Below are 21,794 nucleotides of genomic sequence, written 5' to 3'. Positions count from 1 at the left end.
CCATTCTCCACTCCAGCTCAGTTCCGGCGGAGTTGGTCCTGAGGGCCCTAGGGTCCATGGTGGCAGCGATAGCGCTTCTTCCTCTCGCCAGGTTCTATATGCGCATCCTTCAATGGACACTCCTAGTTCAGTGGTTGTATCTTGCTCTTCCTATGCATCATCCCATTGCGATCAGCAAGGCTTGCAAGCGGTCCCTCCTGTGGTGGCTACACTCTCCAGATCTCCACGGAGGCCGCCCCTTTGTGCTTCTCCCCCTCTCACCACGGTGACCACGGACACCTCCCGTCTCAGGTGGGGGGGCATTTTGCAGGCCGGACGGTCCAAGGCACGTGGAACGATTCAGAGACCTTTCTGCATATCAACGTTCTAGAGATGAGAGCAGTGCTCTTAGTGTTGCTAGCACTTCAGGCCTTTCTTCCCTTGGGAACAATTGCGATTCAATCGGACAACATGTCTGTCGTCTGGTATATCAACAAGCAAGGAGGAACCAGGTCTTACCCTCTTTGTCGAGAAGCCATGAGAGTGTGGGAATGGGCAATCTCCACCAACCGCTTTCTCATAGCAACGCATATTCCGGGTCGGTCCAACATCCTTGCGGACAAACTCAGTCGCACCATTCTCACCCCTTACGAGTGGTCTCTCAATACTCAGGTAGCGGAACGCATCTTCGCACGGTGGGGAACTCCTTGTTGCGATCTTTTTGCATCTCCCTCAAACACCAAGTGCGACAGTTTTTTCGCTCTAATACCTCCTCCCGGAGATACCCCAAGAGACGCTCTGGTGCATGCTTGGCCATCCGGTCTTCTTTATGCTTAACCCTCCTTGCCTCTGATGCTCCAAGTTCTTCAGAAAGCCTCTCAGTTGGGGTGCAGAATGATTCTCATTGCCCCTTTTTGGCCTCGACAGATCTGGTTCCCTTTCCTAAGGTCTCACTCAGTGAATCCTCCTTGGATTCTAGATCCCATTCCGGATCTGATATCTCATCCATCCCGCTTATCAACCCCAAATCTGGACAACCTGAAGCTGACCGCTTGGCTGCTCCAGTTCCACTCCTGATCAGGACTCCCAGTATTTCGTCCCCAGTTAAGGCCATCCTGGTGGCGGCTCACAAACCATCCACCAGGAAAGTTTACCGCAGCAAGTGGAAACGGTTCTCCTTGTGGGCGGAGCGGCAAGGTCTAAACCCCTTCACAGTTCCCCTTCCTCTGGTGCTTGACTTCTTAACCACTCTTTTTAATGATGGTGCCAGCAGTTCCACGGTCAAAGTACAACTTGCGGCAATTTCTCATTATCATATTGGTCACGACTCCAGACCACTGATGTCTGCCAAATTGTGTAAGATTTTCCTAAAAGGTACTTTTTTTCTCAGGCCCCCTGTAAAGCAAGTGGTTCCTCCTCTGCTAAAGAAAAGAGCCATCCAGCCCATCCCCCCAGACCAGATCAGATCAGGGTTCTACTCCAGGTTCTTTTTAGTGCCAAAAAAGACGGGGGATCTAAGACCAATTTTAGACCTTTCACTCTTGAACCTGGCAGTTCCCAAAGAGAAATTCCGAATGGTTACGTTGCAGTCTATTCTCCCCCTTCTGGGAGAAAATCACTGGATGTGCTCCATAGACCTCAAGGATGCGTACTACCATATACTTATGGACAGGCGCTCCAGGAGGTTTCTCCGCTTCTGGCTGGGAGCCAGTCACTACCAATTCCGGGTCCTTCCCTTTGGTCTCACCACAGCCCCCAGGGTGTTCACCAAAGTATTAGCAGTGGTAGCGGCCCACCTGAGGCTTCAGGGGGTGCAGGTCTTTCCTTACCTGGACGACTGGCTTCTCACCGCCCCAACAAGGCATCTACTATTACTGGCGCGAGACTCCTTTCTCCATCTTGCTCCCCATCTGGGCATCACAATAAACACAGAAAAATCCAACCTAGCACCCACGCAGTTCATAGATTTTATAGGTGCCAGGTTAGACACGAGGCGATTAAGAGCCTTCCTCACTGTGGACAGAATTCAGAATCTGCAGCTCCAGGTGTGGGCCATTCCCCACTCCAGCTCAGTTCCGGTGGAGTTGGTCCTGAGGGCCCTAGGGTCCATGGTGGCAGCGATAGCGCTTCTTCCTCTCACCAGGTTCTATATGCGCATCCTTCAATGGACACTCCTAGTTCAGTGGTCGTATCTTGCTCTTCCTATGCATCATCCCATTGCGATCAGCAAGGCTTGCAAGCGGTCCCTCCTGTGGTGGCTACACTCTCCAGATCTCCACGGAGGCCGCCCCTTTTGTGCTTCTCCCCCTCTCACCACGGTGACCACGGATGCCTCCCGTCTCAGGTGGGGGGGCATTTTGCAGGCCGGACGGTCCAAGGCACGTGGAACGATTCAGAGACCTTTCTGCATATCAACGTTCTAGAGATGAGAGCAGTGCTCTTAGTGTTGCTAGCACTTCAGGCCTTTCTTCCCTTGGGAACAATTGCGATTCAATCGGACAACATGTCTGTCATCTGGTATATCAACAAGCAAGGAGGAACCAGGTCTTACCCTCTTTGTTGAGAAGCCATGAGAGTGTGGGAATGGGCAATCTCCACCAACCGCTTTCTCATAGCAATGCATATTCCGGGTCGGTCCAACATCCTTGCGGACAAACTCAGTCGCACCATTCTCACCCCTTACGAGTGGTCTCTCAATACTCAGGTAGCGGAATGCATCTTCGCACGGTGGGGAACTCCTTGTTGCGATCTTTTTGCGTCTCCCTCAAACACCAAGTGCGACAGTTTTTTCGCTCTAATACCTCCTCCCGGAGATACCCCAAGAGACGCTCTGGTGCATGCTTGGCCACCCGGTCTTCTTTATGCTTAACCCCCCTTGCCTCTGATGCTCCAAGTTCTTCAGAAAGCCTCTCGGTTGGGGTGCAAAATGATTCTCATTGCCCCTTTTTGGCCTCGACAGATCTGGTTCCCTTTCCTAAGGTCTCACTCAGTGAATCCTCCTTGGATTCTAGATCCCATTCCGGATCTGATATCTCATCCATCCTGCTTATCAACCCCGAATCTGGACAACCTGAAGCTGACCGCTTGGCTGCTCCAGTTCCACTCCTGATCAGGACTCCCGGTATTTCGTCCCCAGTTAAGGCCATCCTGGTGGCGGCTCACAAACCATCCACCAGGAAAGTTTACCGCAGCAAGTGGAAACGGTTCTCCTTGTGGGCAGAGCGGCAAGGTCTAAACCCCTTCACAGTTCCCCTTCCTCTGGTGCTTGACTTCTTAACCACTCTTTTTAATGATGGTGCCAGCAGTTCCACGGTCAAAGTACAACTTGCGGCAATTTCTCATTATCATATTGGTCACGACTCCAGACCACTGATGTCTGCCAAATTGTGTAAGATTTTCCTAAAAGGTACTTTTCTTCTCAGGCCCCCTGTAAAGCAAGTGGTTCCTCCTTGGGACCTTTCTTTGGTCCTCCAGGCCTTGACCGCTCCCCCCTTCGAACCGGCGGTGACGGTAGATCTGAAATTTTTATCTTTCAAGACGGCCTTTTTAGTAGCCATTACCTCGGCCAAGAGAGTTTCAGAACTTCAAGCCTTATCAGCCAAGCCTCCTTACTTGGTCTTTCATCCGGACCGTGTATACCTCAGGACCAACCCGTCCTTTCTTCCTAAGGTAGCTTCTGAAGCAAATATTAATCAATCCATTAACCTCCCTGTTTTCTTTCCTAAATATCAAAACAAGGGTGAATACAAGCTTCATTCCTTAGATGTTCACAGGCAACTTAGATTTTATCTAAACAGGACAGCTGGTAATAGGCAATCCGACCAGTTGTTTATTTCCTTTGCTAAATTTAATTTGGGCAAGCCAATTTCTAAGGTCTCATTATCTCGCTGGATTTCACAGTGCATCTTATTGGCTTATGAAGCTTCTGGAAGGCCTGCACCGGAGGGAGTACATGCCCATTCAACCCGGTCAGTCTCTACCTCGGCGGCCTTTAAGGCTAGGATTCCCCTGGATGATATTTGTTCAGCAGCCACTTGGGCTTCATCTCATACCTTTATTTCCCACTACAAGTTGGATATTACATCTAGGGGTAGAGCATCCTTTGGCTCCGCGGTGCTCCGGAATATCCTTCCATGATGGCCGCCCAAGATTCAGGTAGCTGGGGACTCTGTCCCACAGGTTGCAGACAAATGAACCTCCTACTTCAGATTTAGAAGTTATGTACTCACCATAACGTTCCATCTGAGTAGGTGTATTCATTTGTCTGCAACCATCCCGCCCTCCTTTCCCCCTGGCCTTTTCAGTTTCCTGCATATTATGTGCTACCCTTTTCAGGGTGTTCATGCTGTTGGCAAACTCGATCTGAGGTCATGTAGGGAGAGCAGGGCATTATGGGTGAGGGGAGGAGCTGAGAGCTCGGATCCATAGCTGGAAAACCATGCCGGTTCGGATCCGATATCGGATCCATAACCCACAGGTTGCAGACAAATGAATACACCTACTCAGATGGAACTTTATGGTGAGTACATAACTTCTAATTCTTACACAACTGTGCTTTCAGGCAATTTTTTTTTCTTTCAATTGCTGTGTAGACTGAAAGATTATTAAACACTATCCAGAGTTTCATAAAGGCTTTATGCATGGTGTTGTTTGCCAACAGTTGTGAAAGTAATGGAATTCTTAAAAACAAATAGCACTATTATTAGACATAAGTGCATGCACTCTTGATAAACATACTGTGTACCCATCCATTCAGTGAAAGCCATTTCCAACCCCAACTAACCATAGTAATACCTATAGGCAATACTGCATTATTCATAATGGTTCAGCAAAACATCTAGCTGTGGGAATCAGAACAAAGGTCCACTTCCCTAAGATATGTTATCCTAGTGTGTCGTCTGGCCAGTATGATTAGGTGATCTATTCCTCCCAAATGTTATTCTGTGTTGAGGAACATCCCATCTTCAGAAGTCAAATTCTATTCTTAGAGTTACAGCAGAAAGTAGGAACAGGGTGAAAGGTTTATGACTTTCATTTAGATACAGTAAAAAATAGTCAAACAAAAGACAGCACGATGTTGCAGAAAATAGCATTACTACCTCACAGCGGTTGGCTCTAGAGTGACTGGACTGTCTCCTATGTAAAGTCAGCATGTCCTCCCTGTGGGTGTAAGGGTTCTGTCTTAATCTACAACTTCCTCCAATATTGGTAATCCTCCAAATGTATTGTAGGTGTGTGTGTTTGCATTGCAAGATACTCTGGCATCATATCCAGTATTAATTTCTCTGTTATGTACAGATAAGTCACTTTGTGTCACACAGGCGTGGATAGCAGCAGTCACTAAAACATGTCATAACCAGGAATCATGCCCTATATAAACATGAAAACATATATCTTTTGGGCTTATAAAGGCCTTAGTGGTCATTAGCCAGGTATACACCTATGAACCTATTTGCCACTTCTCTTTATGAACGGTGTCAATATAATTTTAAGGAAAATAGCATCATCCTTAGACAGGTGCAAAACAGTTTTACCAACAAATATCATAATAAAAGATATTTAACAAATGCAATCATGGTTGGAGCTGGAGCCTTCCTGTGTCCTAACAGAGTGCTCTTCAAACTATCTGGAGATATACAGAGCTAAGTATATTTTTCTGGCACTTCAGAGTTGTGTACTGTTAATTGCTGCTTGACTAATTTTATATCATTGCTGGTTGACGTCAGAGTTGTGCACTGTTATTTTTGCTTCACTGTATAGTTTTTCAGATCTCTGCTGAAGGCATTTTTCCCCACCTCCCCCTATTTCTCTTTGTCTTAAGTTGGTATAACTGGTTTTACATCCTGTGTGTTCTCTGCCTATCTCAAGGATTACTTGCATAAAATTAGACCCTCTTAGTAACAGCCTGCATATCATTGCTGGAGCCTTCCTGTGTCCTGACAGAGTGTTCTTCAAACTATCTGGAGATATACAGAGCTTAGTATATTTTTCTGGCACTTCAGAGTTGTGTACTGTTAATTGTTGCTTGACTAATTTTATATCATTGGTGGCTGACTTCAGAGTTGTGCTCTGTTATTTTTGCTTCACTGTATAGCTTTTCAGATCTCACCCTCCCTATTGTTTAAATTTGGAGGTTTTTGCAGTTGCCTGCCCCCATTGTAGATTTGATCTGGGACACTCACCTCACTCCCATCTCTTTACCTCATTCTACCTAATAGACTCCTTCTGCACTTGTTTTTTGTCGTTTTTAATTTAATTGCATTTTTTAAACAGTTTGGTCTAACATTCCTACATACTCAAGTGTGCTAGCTTGCACTGCATTTGAATTGTTTTTACTGCTGTTTTAGCTACTTTTCTGTATAAAAAAAAAAAATCTAAGCCTGTTTCCTACCTTTCCTGTAACTAGTGTAGTCCAGATTCAAATTTGTTGTATACAGGACTGTATATAAGCTTCTGAGCCCCCCAAGCTTTCTGTGTTGGAGGGAAGCCTTCTAGCTTATCAGCGGGAGTGGTAAGTACTAGGTAACCTATCTATCACATAAGGAGTGGTTCTGGCCCAGAAATTGTAGTTATTGGCCGTTTGGGCAGTTTTTCCATCTCTCCCACCTTTCTGATTTAAAAGCCCGCATTTGCACTTGTTTCCCCCCTTTCCTGTAACTAGTTTAGTCCAGATACAGATTCTTAGTTTTTGCACTTAAATTTTCTTATTCCTGATAAGTACTTGTTCAAAACTTGTTGTAAGCACTAAATAAGCTACTAATTACTACAGCACTCAGCCTTCCTCATTACCTAAAGGAAAACAGTTTTGGTACTTACTTTCCTCACTTGCTTAGAGAAAAACAACTCTTGTACTCACTTTTCTCACTTATCTAGAGGAAAATAGTTTTTTTATTCAGGCATGTCCAAGGGTCAGCTCCCAGTGTTCTCTCCTGTCTATCTGATGAATCTGGGCATCTTGGGGCAATGTAGAAATTGCCTCATGTACACAGACAATCCTCTCCTCCTACCACCCAACACTACGACCTGTGAGAGATGCACTTATCTAGCCAAACTGGAGGTAAAGCTCTTTCCAACCAAGACTGAACTTGACAGTCAAGAGGAGAAGATAAACACTTGCACGACACCACACTCATCACATAGTCTCACTAAATCTATACCACCAAAATCCACACATAGAAACACAAAAACATTCACGGAGGCTCTCAATAATAATCTGCTCAAGCAACAGAGACCTCCAAAGCAGAAATGCAAGCAACCTCTACCCCCCAACACAACCCAAATGACACATAGCTCACAGACTCAGTGTGCCACTCAACCACAGCCAATAAGGCAAAACAGCATACCCAACACACTAGTCATAGGTGACTCTATAGTCAGGCACACTGATGTCCCACTCACCAGGCTAAACAAGGAGAAGGTTACTGTCAGCTGCCTGTCGGGTGCCAGGATCCGCCACATAACCCACGCACTCAGGACACTCCACAACAAGTACAAATATGACTCTGTCATTGTCCATGTTGGTGTGAACGACCTGAGACATACCTCCCTGGACTACATGAAAAGAGACATGGAAGAGCTCTCCAATCTTGTAGCCCAGACAGGTATGACCCTAGCCCTGAGTAGTATTATGCCATCACCCAGAATTATACACAGTACAAGGACAAAATGATTGACTTCAACAATTGGCTAAGCTTCTGGTGTCATTCTAAAGGGATCCAGTATTTGTCTGCCTGGGATGACATAGTCGACAGACCACGATGCTCTGCCAGAGATGGCCTGCACCTGTCACCCCTGGGATTCCGGATACTGGCTAAGGTTCTTGCTGCCCCTATAGTGCCTTTTGTAGGCAAGGTTCAAATGACAAATTCACCACCGTAACAGGAACAGGCAAGCAAAAACTGAGGGTGATGCTACTCAATGCTAGAAGTCTAAATCTAAAAATGCACTCACTCGAGGCACTCCTTAAAATGGAGAACATTGATATCTGTGCAGTGACTTGAGACCTGGTTCAAGGCTCCAGAGAGCACCCCTGCACTACCAGGCTATAACTCATACCACACTTTTCTGCCATGTAACCTGGAAAGGAACACTAAAGGTGGAGGTGTGTACATATTCATTAAGGATATCCACACCTCCAGGCTAGTTGCTCAGCATAATGCACCTGAGGTTATCCAAGTGCAACTAACTCTGGGCAAAACTGCAATCCAAATTGTAGCTTGCTATGGATCCTCCACCATGCCCCAGGATTCCGACTCCTCTTTTTTTGATGTACTGGAAAATATTAGGGTTCAACCAAACACCCTAATAATGGGCTATTTCAACTAACCCACCATTAACTGGGAAAACTACTCATGTACCAACTCCTTCGCTCAACGCTTTCTGGAATTCATAAACTGCAATGCCTTGGATCAACTTATCCACACCCACACCAGGGGCAACAATATCCTAGATCTAGTCATTACCAACATGACCGGTGTTCCACACCTGAAGTCAACGCCTCATTGGTCCAATCCGACCATAAGCCAATCACCCTATATATTCACATCCTGCCCCCACCCCCCATTAAGGAAACCACAGTAAAATATTTCTCCAAATTCAACTTCATGCTTCTTAAGACAGAAGTGGTGAACTTCATGACACCCATGCAGATGGACAATGCAGTTACGACTACTGAATTCTACACAATTGCACTTTATAAGCACTTACACGAGTGCATGGATCGTGCTATCCCAAACAGAACCAAGACGCTATCCTCCAAAAAAGGAAGTCAATCTGGTGGTCCCCTGACATAAACAAACTGTACAACAGAAGAAAGAAATGGTTGCAAAAGAGAGTAAAATCCCATGAGTGCAGGAGCTTCCTGGTCAGCCTCAGTAAGAACCTGAGATCCCTGATAAAATCCTCCAAAGCTACTTACAAAAACAAAATCGCCACTGATTCTAAAGACAACCACAAAACATTCTATAGCTATGACAAGAATCTCAATGGCAACACTATGATCTGCTCTCAGTTACAGCACAATGGCACTAAATATACAGACCCAACTGATATTGCCAACATCCTGGCAGATAGGGTCAGTGCTAACCTTACCCCCCTCTCACCCCCCAAAGGGCCCATCTCTATACAGGAAGAATGCAAAGTTCCTGTAATCACGGCTGCACAGGTAAAAAACACACTCTCCAAAGCCAAGAACACAGCATCCATGGGACCAGACAACATCCCAGGCTGTGTTCTACATGAACTACAGAACAAACTGGCACCCCATCTAAGTACCATGTTCAATCATAGACTCACCTCAGGCTTTGTGCCCACTGAATGGCACACAGCGATTGTTATCCCACTACACAAGGGGGTAGCCACCAAGGACCCCAGGAACTACTGCCCCATTAGCCTGACAAGCCTGGTCTGCAAGGCCGTGGAATGTATCATCATGGAACTTATAAACAACGACATTGGTAATCTCCAAACTCTGGACCCCACCCAGTTCAGGTTTGTAAAAGGCAGATCATGTCTCTTAAACCTGATAGACTTCTTTGAAGCAGTCACCAAAGCTGTAGACAAGGGTAAGATGGTTCACACAGTCTATCTAGATCTTGACAAGGCTTTTGACACCATCGCCCACTCTGAAATTATAGATAAACTCACTAAACTAGGTATAAATCCCTATGTCACAAGATGGGTTGCCAACTGGCTCACTGACAGAACCCACACTGTGAAAGTAGCAGACTCCAAATCCGACTTCAGACCAGTGACAAGTGGAGTACCACAGGGTTCAATCCTGGGTCATCTCCTGTTTATAGGTTCATAGGTTCATACTAGGCTATCTGCACTAGGGCATTTATAAGCCTAGCCAGAGTTGTGTGGCTTTCACCACCCCTTAGGTTGAAGAATACTATACCCATTAGTTTGCCGTGCCTCTGTCCAGCAGTGATACAGAGATGATGCCCGGGGTAAACCTATGATCTCCCATCCACTGGTCAAGATTCCTCTTGAACAGAGCCAGCGAGGTGCTCTGTCTCACATGGAGCAGGATTCTGTTCCACAGCATAGGGAGTCTTTGGGTGATGAATCTGTCCCTCCAGCATGTCCTATTTATATCCGTGTTGAGGTTTAAGTCTCTTGCTCTTGTGGCTCTGGTGGATTTGGATTTTTTGAGGTGGAGCATGTCCATTAATTCCGGGTTGGACATGGCCTTGTATGTCAGGCACAGGTCACCTCTGAGCAGACGGTATGCGACTGAATAGAGCTGGATTTTCTTCAGTCGGGCAGCATATGGCATATTTTTGAGCCCCTTTATCCTTTTGGTGAGGAACTTTTGGGGTCTTTCCAATTGCTGCAGGTGTCGGGTAAGATACATTCCGAATGGGGCATTGTACTCAATCATTGGTCTGATAAGTGAAGAGTACAGAGGAACAATGACCTCCCTTGATCTGGATGTGAATCCCTTCATAATCAGGTGGGCAATGTAGAAGGTCCTCCTAACCACTTTGGCAATGTGAGTGTCAAAAGAAAGGTTACTGTCAACTTGGGTCCCCAGGTCCCTGATGACCTCTTCTGTGCTTAATGGATTGCCACCTATGTGGTAACTTGGGGTCACCTTGTTTTTACCAAAGGGTATGACTATACATTTTTTGGCGTTTAGCTTAAGGCCATGGCTCTGGCACCAGTTATCCATTTCTATGAGACCTCTCTGAAGGATATCTGTGTCTGATGGATTTTCAACTATGGCGCCCAGTTTGCAGTCATCTGCAAACTTTGTCAGCCACAATCCTCCTATGTTTGCCTGCACTTCTGAAAAGTAGATGCCGAACAAGAGGGGGCCCAGGACTGAGCCCTGTGGGACACCGCTTGTGACCAGCTTGGAGTCTGACATGGCACCAGCAACTCTAACCCTGTGGGTTCTGTCCTTGAGCCAGTTTGCAACCCATCTTGTGACATATGGGTTTACATTTAAGCTGGTGAGCTTTTCTATGATGCCCGAGTGGGGTATTGTGTCGAAAGCTTTTGCAAGGTCAAGGTAGGCAGTGTGAACTGCCTTACCCTCATCAATGGCCTTGGTGACTGTTTCAAAAAAGTCGACCAAGTTCAAGAGGCATGATCTGCCCTTGACAAAGCCAAATTGGGTAGGATCCAATGTCTGTAGGTCCCCTATGTCTTTATTTATGAGTTCCATTATGATCCTCTCCATAGCTTTGCAGACCAAGCTTGTTAAGCTTATGGGGCAGTAATTACCAGGGTCCGTAGAAGCACCGCCTTTGTGGAGTGGGACCACTGTTGCCGTACACCACTCTTTGGGTATGTATCCTGTGGTAAGGCTAAGATTAAACAGCAGCCTTATGTGTGGGTTTAGTTCCTCATTGAGTTCGTGTAGCACACAGCCGGGGACACCATCCGGTCCCATTGATGCTGTGTTTTTAGCTTTAGAGAGAGCAGCTCTCACCTGGGCATTTGAGATGATTGGGAGGCTACACTCTGCTGGGATAGATATTTCTCCTTTTGGGGGGGAGGGAGGGGAGAAATTTTCACTGAGCCTGTCTGCCAGTATGTTTGCAATGTTTGTGGGTTCAGTGATTTTTGTATCATTTTGGACTAATTCTGAGCATATCTGGGAGTTTCCACCCAGATTTCTAACATAGCTAAAGAAGGCCTTATGATTGTCTTTTGAGTCCTTGGCGATTTTTCTCTCAAAGTTGGCCTTGGATGATTTTATGAGTGATCGTAGTTTTTACTAGTATTGATCAGAGATGTCTTCCCTTTTAGGGATTTTGCTCTATCTTGTAGTAGCTTTCTCCTCTTGTTGTAAAGTTTGTTTATGGCTGGGGTCCACCAGATCGGGCGCTTGCCTTTGGTGGAAAGGGTCTTGATTTTATTTGGGATTGCTTGATCCATGCAATCCTGGAGGTGCTCGTAGAAAGCATTTGTAAGGGATTCAGCAGTGTGGGTTGTGGTTTCCAATGGCTCAGGGGCCTTGAAGGATACCACACCAGTCTTAAGAAGTGTGAAGTTGGCTTTTGAGAAGTTCTTCACTGTGGTCTTTTTTGTTGGTGGTGGGGGCAGGATGTGGATCTCCAGTGAGATTAGTTTATAGTCTGATCTCACCAATGAGGGATATACTTCCGGTGTGAAGCATTTTGTCCCCATGTTTGTGATGATCAGGTCTAGTATATTTTCACCTCTTGTGGGAATGGTGACAAGTTGTTCCATAGCATTTGAGTTTATGAACTCCAGGAACCTTTGGGCTAGGGTATTGGGGCTTGAGTAATGTTCCCAGTCTATGTTTGGGTAGTTGAAGTCACCCAATATGATGGTGTTTGGAGAGACATTTATACTCTCCAGTGTCTTCAGGAAGGCTGTGTTGGGTTCCTGAGTTTGAGAGGGTGGCCTGTAACATGCTACAAACTGTAGAGCAGTTTTGCCTATGGTTAATTGCACCTGAATGTTCTCTGATGCTTCGTGAGTTGCCACCAGCCTGGAGGTGTGGGTATCCTTGATGAATATGGATACACCCCCTCCTTTTGTGGTACGGTCTGGGTTTTGGGGCCAGAACACATGATATGAGGTAAAACCTGATAGTGCTGGGGTGCTCTCAGGAGCCTTGAACCAGGTTTCAGTCACAGCACAGACATCAATGTTCTCCATACTGAGAAGGGCTTTGAGGGCATGCATCTTGAGATTTAGACTTCTGGCATTGAGCAGCATTACCCTTAGTTTTTTTCCATTATTGTTTTCTAGGGCGGTGGGTTTAGAATTTGAGCCTTGTCTAAAAAGGCACTATGGGGTGGCAAGAGCCTTTGCCAATATCCGAAACCCAGGGTGACAGGTGCAAGCTGTCCCTCATGAAGCAGCGTGGCTTGTCAAGCATGTCATTCTAGGCAGACAGACATTGGATCCCCTTAGAATGACACCAGAAATTAAGCCAATTATTAAAACTGATCATTTTGTCTCTGTATTGTGGCATCATTCTTGGTGAAGGTAGGATACTGCTCAGGGTCAGGGTCATACCAGCCTGGGCTACATAATCTGAGAGCTCCTTTATGTCTCTTTTTATGTAGTCCAGGGAGGTACGTCTCAGGTTATTCACACCGGCATGGACAATGACTGAGTCATACTTGTACTTGCTGTGGAGTGACCTGAGTGCTTGTGTTATGTGGCGGATTCTAGCGCCCGACAGGCAGCTTACTGTGACCCTCTCCTTGTTCAGTCTGGTGAGTGGGACGTCAGTGTGTCTGACTATGGAGTCACCTATGACAAGTGTGTCTGGCATTGTGTTTGGCCTTAAGGGCTGAGACTGATTTGCACACTGACTTTGTGATCTATGTGTTGCTTGTGTTATGTCATGAGGTGGCAGTTGTTTGGGTGTCTGCTTTGGAGGCCTCTGCTGTTTTGGTAGATTTTTGATCAGAGCCTCCGAGTATGTCTTTGTGTGTTTATGTGTTTGATCTGTAGTTGTGATAGTTCTGTGTGAGACTGGGTTTATGGTGTGTGTGGTTACCTTCTCCTCCTGTCTGGTTTTGCCAGTCCTGAGTTGAGAGAGCTCAGCCTCCAGTTTGGCTATATAGCTGCATCTCTTGCATGTATTTGTGTTTTGTGGGAGGAGGAGAGGGTTGTCTGTGTACATGAGGCAATTGTAACATTGCCTCAATATTCCCAGATTCACCAGCTGAGCAGGAGAGGACGCTAGCAACTGACCCTTTGACATGCTAGAAGAAATGAAAAAGTTTGCTGTGTAACTGAGTCAGAAAGGACCTATAGGGAAGTGGGTACTCAAGGGGGTTTTAAGCTAGTGAAGTACTTTGTATAATATAGAAGTGCTTTACCTGACTAAAAAATGCTTTAGGAACAAGTGCTGAGCTTTACAGATAGAGAATAGACTGTTTAGATTACAAGTAGAGCAGTTCTAAGGGAAAAAATGAAGAGCAGACTTTACGGAGCCAGAAATAGTTTAACCTTGTTTAACCAGTGCTGCCCGATGGTGCTCTAGTGGCAACTCCGCGCTAAATCCAGAAAAGGCAATAAGTCAGTAGTACAGGCTAGCACACTTTAGTGGGCAGCCAAACAATTAAATTAAACAGCAAACAAATACTTTTCGACTTGAATTAGACTAATTTCGACTAAAATGTACTTTTAAGTGCAGATAATAAAAAATGCAGTAAATAACTATGAAAACAGTTAAAGCTTGCTCTAGGTAAGCAGTAGACGGTAAAACAAATATAAAAAACAGCAGGATACTTAATCAGGAAAGCAGTCACTTTTTTCAGTTCTCTGTAGCCAGGAAGACTCAACAGGACCATGTGGAGCTGTGTCTGAGCAATATGGCTTCAAAAAATGCCAGAGGCAGATTTTAACCAGGGAACTTCAAAAGAGCTAGAAATGGTCCAAAATGACCAATTACTACAGCTTCTTGTGCTGAGGTCACTTCCCTCAAGGACAGGTAGGCTATTCAAGGCTCCCCACTCCCACTGGTGAGCTAAGAAACTTCTTTCTATCCAAGTAAGGCAATGGACAACACAGGAACTACAACACAGCCCAGGATACAGCAAGGCCTGTAAACTGGTCTAACTAGTTTAGGAGAGGCAGGAAAACAAGGAATATTTTTTTGTTTTTGTTTTAAATAGAAACACACAGAAATGCAGAAAAGGCAATAAGTCAGTAGTACAGGCTAGCACACTTTAGTGGGCAGCCAAACAATTAAATTAAACAGCAAACAGACACTTTTCGACTTGAATTAGACTAATTTTGACTAAAATGTACTTTTAAGTGCAGATAATAAAAAATGCAGTAAATAACTATGAAAACAGTTAAAGCTTGCTCTAGGTAAGCAGTAGAAGGTAAAACAAAATATAAAAAAACAGCAGGATACTTAATCAGGAAAGCAGTCGCTTTTTTTCAGTTCTCTGTAGCCAGGAAGACTCAACAGGACCACGTGGAGCTGTCTGAGCAATATGGCTTCAAAAAAATGCCAGAGGCAGATTTTAACCAGGGAACTTCAAAAGAGCTAGAAATGGCCCAAAATGACCAATTACTACAGCTTCTTGTGCTGAGGTCACTTCCCTCAAGGACAGGTAGGCTATTCAAGGCTCCCCACTCCCACTGGTGAGCTAAGAAACTTCCTTCTATCCAAGTAAGGCAATGGACAACACAGGAACTACAACACAGCCCAGGATACAGCAAGGCCTGTAAACTGGTCTAACTAGTTTAGGAGAGGCAGGAAAACAAGGAATATTTTTGTTTTTAAATAGAAACACACAGAAATGCAGAAAAGGCAATAAGTCAGTAGTACAGGCTAGCACACTTTAGTGGGCAGCCAAACAATTAAATTAAACAGCAAACAAACACTTTTCGACTTGAATTAGACTAATTTCGACGAAAATGTACTTTTAAGTGCAGATAATAAAAAATGCAGTAAATAACTATGAAAACAGTTAAAGCTTGCTCTAGGTAAGCAGTAGAAGGTAAAACAAATATAAAAAACAGCAGGATACTTAATCAGGAAAGCAGTCACTTTTTTTCAGTTCTCTGTAGCCAGGAAGACTCAACAGGACCACGTGGAGCTGTGTCTGAGCAGCAAGTTTGGTATCTACTTCTCTGGAGTACAGGCTAACACAGAAGGTCTTTGGGTAATGAAGTTCGCAGATGACTGCAAACTAAGAGCCATAATCGAAACTCCTAACGATGTGAACATCCTACAAAAGGGCCTCACTGAGACAGATGCCTGGTGTCAAAGCCATGGCCTCAAGCTCAATGCTAAAAAGTGCATTGTCATCCCCTTTGATGGACATGCTCCCCCTAAAAAAAAACAAATCTGGGAGAGCCACATGCTCTAGAGATATAAACCTCACCACAACGATAAATAGGACATGCTGGAATGAGGTATCTGTCCCAGAGACTCCCCATGCTTTGGAACAGGATTCCAATATACATCAGGCAGAGCCCCTCACTAACACTCTTCAAGAGAAACCTTGATGGGTGGATGGGAAACAGAAAATTTACCCCGGGGATCACTGCAGTGGCTCTGCTGGACAGTGGCGCAGGGAACTAATGGCTCTGCTGAACAGAGGCACAGGGAACTAATCTAAGAGGGGTGGCGAAAGCCAACACATTCTGGCTAGGCTTATAAATGCCCTTGGGCAGATAGCCTAGTATTTACCTATGAACCTATGAACAAATGAAATCTAACAAACATTATTTGGTAAACTCAAATGTTTGAAAAAGGAATATTTAACACTGCCTAAAACTAAATAAAAAATACATTAACCTACAACTAATATAATCATTCAGTGTTACCATGACCCAGGGAAAGTTAAGCCATTCCCTTTAGGTTATAAAAACAAGGAATAAAAATACAAAGACCCAGTCAAAAAGTCCAATAAAATATTAAAAAATATAACTTAAAATAACCCTATCATCCTGCAGCACCCCATTACACAAAGCCACGCAGCATTACAAAAGTACTACTACACAAGATACGACAAAACCACACCCCATTGAAATGAATAGGAAATTACAGGGCAATATTAAAAATATAAAAATGTATGTATCTGTTGGTTGTTCTGGGATGCAATAACTAAAATATCTGATACTGTAGAATTTGGGAACTTGATGCATTGCATTTCATTTTGGGAACACATTGATTTATAAAACATGCACACAACATTTTAGCTGCACCAGTGATAAATAAATGCGTGTGTGTGTGTGTGTGTGTGTGTGTGTGTGTGTGTGTGTGTGTGTGTGTGTGTGTGTGAGAGAGAGAGAGAGAGAGAGAGAGAGAAGCTGTGATAGACCGCTAGACAGAAATACAAATGAAAAAATATATATTTCAATATACATACACACCCTTTCTCAGTTAACTTATTTTGTGTGAGTATGCATATGTGTGTGTGTTTTAATATTCACACATACACATACATATATACATACATATAGATAACGTTTTAGCTTTCCATGCACCAATGAAGGCAGACGAGTCTGGAAAGTGAATGGAAGGAAATGCAATACAACCTGGGTAACCAGTTCACTGAAGGTAGATAGATAGATAGATAGATAGATAGATAGATAGATAGATAGATAGATAGATAGATAGATGGACACATAGACAGATACACACATGCGCGCACACAAACACACACGCACACACGTGCGCGCGCAAACACACACACACACACACACACACACACACACACACACACCTACAGGGAATTACTACCACCAAATCACATACTGTCACTTCCTTGAGTAGAGGCAGGAAACAGGAGACATCAAAAAATCAGGGAAATGGACCACAGAGTTGCCACTGCACATTGCTAGGTTCTAACAATTATATGATATATTAATTCTTGTAGACTGGTCATTGAAGTATACAGGAAGAAGGTAATTGTCTTGGAATGGAATTAAGATCCTTTAGGCATACCTTTGCATGCAAGGGCATATTGCCCTTTTAGGGTAATTAGCAACATTGAAAAGAATTGTCTTAATCCAAGATAATAGACCCAATATCAATAGTATATTGTAATTTAACAAATCAAGAAGGCTTGTTCTACCTGTTCGTTTTCTAATTTATAGATTTCCATCATGTTATGATCTAGTATGTTAATAACAGATTCATGTTGCCAATTCCTGGAAAAAACTTCCAACTGAGATCACATCCCTTACTTCCACCAACCTTTTCAAGAATCAGCTGAAAAACTTCATTAAAACCAAATGGCTTTGTCCCTGCTCTCAGCCTGACTGATACTTATTTCTTCCTCTTTCTACTCTAACTCTCAAACTGGATTTCTTTTGCTGAAACTCCTCTACCTTCCATATATAGCATGTTTAAACTTCTTGCTCTCTTTTTTGTATCTCCCCACTATGCTATTTTTATTTTTGTATTTTTATGCTTACTGAAACTGAACTAGAACTACTTTTTTTTTTTGGCTGTCAAAAAGGACAAGAGAAGAAAAAAAAAAAAATTTTGTTTGCTGGTAATCAATTGTTTACTCATGTAATTATTCTCGTATTTAACTTTTTTCCTTGGGGACTATACAATTATTTTTTGTAATTGCTACTTCTTGCGGATTATTTGTATAAATGTTTCTTTTTTCTGTCCTTGTTATTGTCTCGGAGCTTTTCTCCTCGGGCCTCTACTGAAAATGGACATATATCCAGTTAGACTAGCCCGGTCAACAAATGTAAAATAAAATAAAATAAAAATAAAATGTTAAATTGGAATAGCCTGCTTTGTTGCAAGCAACGTTGTTAAAAACCTTTATGGTCAAGTTTTCTCCTTTCCCAGAAGGGCATGCTGCCTTAAACAATATTTATAATAGTTTGTTAACATGGGACTAGCTTGAGATTCCATGTAAAACTTCTTGGGAAGGCAAAGTTAATAAATTCAATGAAATGAAATTTGCTGCATTTGGCTTTGAAATAAAAAAGTCAGATTTATTAAACAATAGTAGCACAACTATCTCCAGTAATGCAGAATTGCTTATTTGGCACAAGAAAAGATCAAAACCAAAAACACAAACTATGTGCTCTATTACATCCTCAAAACAATGGGTAGAGGACACATAGGTTCATAGGTAGGTACTAGGCTATTGGCCCTAGGGCCTATATAAGCCTAGCCAAAAAGGTACCCTGGCTTTCATCACCCAAGAAAATTATTTTCCTGTGTCCCTGTCGAGCAGAGCCACAGAAGTGATTCCTGGAGTGAATTTCCTATCTCCCATCCAATTATCAAGATTTTTCCTTGAAGAGTGCTAATGAGGAGCTTTGTTTGATATAGATAGGTAGTTTATTCGAGAGTATGGGAAGTCTGTGGGACAGGAATCTATCCCTCCAGCATGTTCTGTTTATTGTGGTGACAAGATTTAGGTCCCTAGAGCATGTAGCTTAGAGGGATTTGGGATTTCTTTAAGTGGAGCATGTCCAACAGCTATGGGTTTGACATAGCTATGTATGTTAGATTCAAAGCTTTGAGGTTATAAATTTGTTTTTAACTTCACTTTCTGCACTAACCAACACAATGCTGTAGGCCATGACTTACTTCAAAAGGTTTGGAGATCTTCTTCACTTCAATTCCTAAAGGTACTTTGGGGATTAGCAAAGAGATTTAAGATTATAAACTTCATTCTGTAGTCCTGTGTTTGATTTGTTCAGTCTCAGTTTTCCTACTATGTTACTTTAAGGAAGTCACTTAAGCAGACAGAATATAGGTACTTGTGGCTGGTATGTTTATCTGGATAAAAAGTTTAAACTAAAAGGTGATGGAACCAAATGATTGCAAAGATTTTTAGTTTAGGTATCTTTGTATACTTCTGGACTAGTCCTCATTTTACTCTCTTATGACATGGTGTCATTAACAACAGCAGAAAAGAATGATACCCTCCTTGCCTGAAAAGAATCAGAATATGTAAATGCTATGAAAAGACTCCAGTTCTAAATATGCTCATCTGAGAGTTATGGCCAGACCCTAAACAGCTGCATGTTCCCATTATTGCTCATTTACTGTTTTTCCTTCTGTCCCAGGAACTTTGAATCCCCAGATTTTCCATTTTATCATATCCTTTTAACAGTATTTCCCATGGAAGACCATTATGCCATCCCCTCATCTTTCTTAATGTTTCCCTGCTCTCCTAGGTACACCTCAGTTATTGTGGCAGTTTCATGTCTGTTTTTTTTTTTCTTCCTGCCTCCCAGTTTGTAGCCTCTGACCTCTGCCCTTTTCCTGTTTCACAATACCTCCATCCCATCTACTCACTACATGTGTTCAGTAAGTGCCCATCAATCCTTTACTACCCTCCTCTGCTGCTTTAAATGTACTAGAACTTTGCTACTCATGTCCCATTCTACTGCAGTTCAATCCCAGTGACTAGCTTTCTACATATCCACCTCAGCATTTCTTCCATTGCATTGCCTGTTATAGTGACAAGCCAATCTGCACAAATGCCATACATGTGACCATAATCCTCTGAGCAACATATGTAGCCTGTATTAGCACAGAAGTGTTATGTGGCTTGACTAATCTGCCAACATTCTAAAGTTCTGGCACCCTAATGCACATGTCATGTGAAATGTGGCACGCATGCTGCCAGTACCGAAAATCTGATTCCGACATTAGATGGAAGTAGTTAGGAGCATCTAGTACAAGTTGCTGAAAGGTTGAGCTAAATATACAAAGAGAGACAGTCCAGAAAAGGACTTTAGGAATAATACACGTGCTTTATTATACTGTGCACAGTACATTGAATAAATCTTGTCTATATGTTCTATGATAGAACAGAGTTTGAAAGAATGCATTCTGTTTTTGAGCGTTTGGCTTTTTACCCCTCCATGGCCAGCTGCACATCTGTGTAGTTACATATTAAACCTGCCTTGCCTCCAATCACATTATATATCAGCACAAAAAAGAATGTTGTTAAACTAGTCCCCCCACCATGTGTGCTAACTATGACTTTAATGCTGTTATATTTATATAATATGAAAAAACTCTTTCCACATGTCAATGCAGTTTAATGAGTCTGACGTTATGAAATATCCCACACATGACATCACCTTTCCATAAAACTAACATTTTGGTTTTCCTCGGCATCTTGAGTCATACCATATGACACATTCTCACAGTTCATCTGGTTATCTGACAACAAACTCACATTTCGGGAAATAGTTCCTTAATGCCAGTTAACTGTTCATCATTATATTAACCTAAAATATGGTAAGTACAAAACCTTATCTTAAAAATATAAAGAACCCAACCCATTAACTCAAGCTAATTTTAAATACTTCAGAATCCAAGTTTCTCTAGTGCTGTCATTCATTCTAAAAGATAAAAAAGAATTTATCATTCATAGAAAAATAATGCAGTCAGGTAATAACGATTGAAACCACCTTCCAAACTGGAGGAAGTTCCTTAGCCAATCACCATAACAGCAATAGCATCTACATGAAAATCAGTGCTGCATATAACTGCATTAGAATTATTCAAAATATATTTTTACCTACCTTACTTAATTTCTCACTTGGAATGTAGTTATGCATGAACAGGCTTTGTGTTCTAGGACAACAACACAATTACCTTTGCTGTATTTTTTGACAGCAAACCAAGGTGCTGCATTTCACACTTAATGTATAGCAGAGTAAATGGAAGTATTAATGGGCTGTTCTTTCTCGACTAAGTCTCCATTTATTCTGATTCCCAGTTTATCCCCTTAAAGGTCAAGGGATATTTCTGTAAAACTACCAATCTGAATACAGGAATGACTTGAATTCAAATATCAAAATATTTTTTTTAATGCTTTTTCTCAGCATCTCCAAATCATTCTTATTCCCAGTTAAATCTCATAACATAATGAGGGACCAATGTGACATCTGCAGATATGTGTGTGTGTGTGTGTGTGTGTGTGTGTGTGTGTGTGTGTGTGTGTGTGTGTGTGTGTGTGTGTGTGTGTGTGTGCGTGTGTGTGCGTGTGTGTGAGATTGTGTGTGAGCGCATACATATGCATGAATCTGATATCTGTGTACTGTGGGGGCATGCAGACATCAAATAATAATCAGATACAAAGTGTGGTCATAAACACTTCTGTTTAGGAAATATTGCTCTCCTGGGTTAATTTAATTTTTTATATATTTTATTATTTAATTGATAAACAACTCAGGAAAATATTTTATTATACTGACAAATAGGAAAAAATACAGGGAAGAATAAATTAAAAAAGTGCGATATCTCATCACAAAACCAATCCAGCTGTGAGTCAGTCCCAGATTAACCTGAATGGTACTGCATACTGCAGCATTACCATGCACACATAAACCATTGTGAGGTATAGGATACATTGTAC

Source organism: Protopterus annectens, chromosome 6.part0 (assembly GCF_019279795.1).
Source record: "Protopterus annectens isolate FY-2018-M chromosome 6.part0, PAN1.0, whole genome shotgun sequence".
NCBI classification, from domain to species: domain Eukaryota; kingdom Metazoa; phylum Chordata; order Ceratodontiformes; family Protopteridae; genus Protopterus; species Protopterus annectens.
Note: the sequence above shows the minus strand (reverse complement) of the source record.